The sequence below is a fragment of the Saccopteryx leptura genome, chromosome 7 (assembly GCF_036850995.1).
Source record: "Saccopteryx leptura isolate mSacLep1 chromosome 7, mSacLep1_pri_phased_curated, whole genome shotgun sequence".
In the NCBI taxonomy this organism is placed as follows: Eukaryota; Metazoa; Chordata; class Mammalia; order Chiroptera; family Emballonuridae; genus Saccopteryx; species Saccopteryx leptura.
In genome coordinates this window covers 82,052,229-82,056,117 of record NC_089509.1, presented here as the reverse complement: position 1 = coordinate 82,056,117, position 3,889 = coordinate 82,052,229, and positions in this window count along the sequence as shown.

Below are 3,889 nucleotides of genomic sequence, written 5' to 3'. Positions count from 1 at the left end.
CTGATGGATGCATCTTGGCTGCTAAGTCCTCCAGCTACATTCAGCATCCGTTCCTGGGGTGTCCTGTTAGGAAAGGTGCATGCAGCGCAGATGCAGGCCAGTGTGTGTTGTCAGCTCTGTTGCCAGCAGCCTGCTGGGGTGCAGGGGGTGAGCAAACAGCACGGCTGCCCACTGGGGCTCAGTTTCCATTTTTTGTGTGTGTGACAGGCAGAAAGAAGCAGAAGGACAGACAGGAAGGGAGAGAGATGAGAAGCATCAGTTCTTGGTTGCGGCACCTTAGTTGTTCATTGATTGCTTTCTCATTTGTGCCTTGACGGGGGGGGGGGGGTGCTACAGCAGAGTGAGTGGCCCCTTGCTCAAGCCAGTGATCTTGGGCTCAAGCTTGTTACTATTCAGTACCTTCTCTAGCTCTTCAATTTCCCACTGCAGCTTTTCGTTGTAGGATACTTCCTTTGTTCTGCAGCTGACCCTCTTGAGGGATTTCTTCAGCTGTGGAACACACAGGGAAAATTACATTTTTTTTTACCTTCCACTTAGTAAAAAGCAAAATGAAAACAAAAAAAACATGGTGGTTAGCTTTGTCCCTTTATTTTGTTCTCTTTAAAACTTTCTTTAAACAGGATGCCTGATTAGGCAGTGGCACGGTGGATAGAGTGTCGACCTGGGATACAGAGGACCCAGGTTCAAAACCCGGAGGTTGCCAGCTTGAGCGCAGGCTCATCCGGCTTGAGAGCAGTATCTCTGGTTTGAGAGTGGGTCATCAACATGCTCCCATGGTTGCTGGCTTGAGCCTAAGGTCGCTCGCTGGCTTGAGCAAGGGGTCACTGGCTTGGCTGGAGCCATATGAGAAGCAATTAATGAACTAAAGTGACACAACTACAAGTTGATCTCTCTCCCTGTTTCTTTCTCACAAAACACAAACAAAGGAAAGAAAAATAAGAAAAGGTAAGCGAGACCATAATAATGCTGTCTGATTAAGTGGATTAGTGGAGGAACACGTAGGTATTAGAGGAGGACAAGATTTATTGGGATGATCACTAAGTAAGTTATGTAATGTCTAATCACTAGAGTATACACCTGAAACTAATATATTAATATATGTCAATTGTAATTGAAAAAAAATTATAAAGCCCAAAGTAACTGTTTTACTTTTCCCGAGCTACCATGTCTCCAGGTTCTCTTCATCCTTCCTACTTCCCACTGCCAGCAGACCAACCTTCCTAAAACTGTGCTCATGCCATTACCTCCCCCGCCCCCACCACGGCCTTTCTCTGCTTTGGCCTAATAGTCCACACCCCACATTCTGGTAGTCAAGGCCAACCCTGGGCCCATGGAAGCTAGCCACTCTTTCTCAGACATTTCCCAGTCTCCGCTCTGGCCAAGAGAGACACATATCCTTTCCGTCTGCTCACGTGCCCTGTTCATCTGTCACTAAGCTGTGCGTGTCCTCTCACACTGGGCGTCGGTCAGCTCTGCCGTCTCAATCCAGCTTCCTTCTTCTATCACCCAACCAGCCACAACAAATTTTCCCTAACTTTAAATTCCTTCAGAATTGTAAACAGCCTCTACTTATCCAAGGAAGGTCCTCTCATGTTTTCCCTATTTGTCTCATGTAAAGAGTGGAGATCACAGTTAAGCAAGGTTCATTTAGCATCATATATATATTAATATTTACCTTCTACTGCTTTTACCTGTGCCTCTCAGGAGAAGGCAAATGCGCCATGGGTGCTAATGAAGTGAACTGAGGAGACGGGTGATTTGATTTGCCTCTCTGGTGACAGTCTACTTATCCCTCCCTCCACTCTTATTACTCTCTGATGGAAAAAATCTCATGAAGGCTTCCTTCCAGGGCAGATATTTGAATAGAAGAAACTTTTTTATGTGTCAAGCTTATAAACAGCAGAGCTAACTCGGCTGCATCTAGCTTGCTGGTGAAGGGCCATTAAAAGAGCAAAAGAATACTGGGCCCTGGCCGGTTGGCTCAGTGGTAGTGCATCAGCCCAGCGTGTGGAAGTCCCGGGTTTGATTCCCAGCCAGGGCACACAGGACAAGCACCCATCTGCTTCTCCATCTATAGCAGTAGGCACTTGACTTTCATGGATGAAAACTCACACTTTTTAATACACGTGAATAACCATAGAGACCTATGAATTGTAACACTTTGTAAATAAACTGAGTCAAAACACAGAATCATGTTATGTGGTTTATGGGGGAAAAAAGGCGACTAGTGGGTGAATCTAACCCACCATCCGCTGTGGATGTGCAAAGAATAGAAATGTCAGGTTTGCGGGGGCAGAAAGTACCCCCATCAAAAAACCAACTGGTTACACTGGGAAGAAAATGAACAGCAGATGTAGTGAATCTCACTGATGCTAACTAGAAACTGGAGTAGGTTTCCCTCCATTTATCTGGTAGAGGAAAGAATATGGTCCTGGTGATACACTTGTATCTGGGATTCCCCAAAACTCCATCTACACTCATCCTGCACAAATGATAAGGGCATGTCAAATGTTTATTTGTCCCAAAATTGTTTTATGTTTCATTTGGCAGACTCATTCCTACACAATCACCCTCTTTTGCTTTTCTGTGACAGTTAAAATCAGATTAAACTAAGCATCGAAGAAAACACTGACAGGAATAAGTTATAAAAGCGTATGAAGAGAACCTGAAGGATGGAGGAGTTGACTTTCCATCACAGCGGGTGCTTAAATTCCCAGGATTATGAACTGGGGCAAACGAAACACACACACACACACACACACACACACACACACACACACACACACACACACACATTTCAGGTCTAAGTAGTCATTTACTTATTTTAGAGATTACTGAGCACCTTCTGTAAGCCAGATGCTGGCCTACAAGATCCAGCACTCAACAAGTCTGACGTTTCTCATGAAGAAACAGTATAGCTGGGAGAGGGTGGAGATAAGCGATCACAAATGAATTCAAGTGGAACATGAGGTGGTATTAAGAGCTCTTACGAGCCTGACCAGGGTAGAGCATCAATATGGGACGCTGAGGTCCCAGGTTCAGAATCCTGAGGTCACCAGCTTGAGCGCGGGCTCATGCAGCTTAAGTGTGGGGTCACCAGGCTTGAGCTCAGATGTCGCTGGCTTGAGCAAGGGGTCATTGGCTCGACTGGAGCCCCCCAGTCAAGGCACGTGTGAGAAAGCAATCAATGAACAACATTCTTGCAGGGGTCGTCAAACTTTTTATAAAAACCGCCCACTTTTGCAGTGCTGGTCGACCTGGTCCCTACCGCCCACTAGTGGGCGTTCCAGCTTTCATGATGGGCCAATCGCAGCGCTGTTTGGTTGCACGGTAGGGACCAGGTTGACCAGCACTGCAAAAGTGGGCGGTTTTTATAAAAAGTTTGACGACCCCTGCAAGGATGCAAATACAAGTCGATGCTTCTCATCTCTCTTCCTTCCTGTCTCTCTCTCTCTCTCAAAAAAAGAAACACACACACACACACGCACACACACACACACACACACACACACACAATGGAGCTGTTACAAAACTAAAGCAGGATAAGAAGACAAGGTGACAGGAAACAGGTCTGGGAAGGCTTCTTGGAGGGGGTGCTGTCAGAGCTGCCGGCAGTGCAGGGAGGGTGCAGGCCAGGCGGCCACCCATGGGTGTGGGTGGGAGAGAGCATAGCACGGGTCAAGGCCCTGAGGCCACAGTGTGCGTGGCTCGCTGTTGTCGCTGGTGTCAGCTGACGTAGAAATCTGAGTGAGACAAGGGGGACTCCAAGCACAGGAGTATGGCCTTGCTGATGTGTTAGTGACAAAGTAGAAAGCTGTTGTTAGAGAAGAATGGGGCCCAGATCGGCCGGTGGCCCCCGTGACGGCACGGGAAAAGGTGGTAAAGGCTG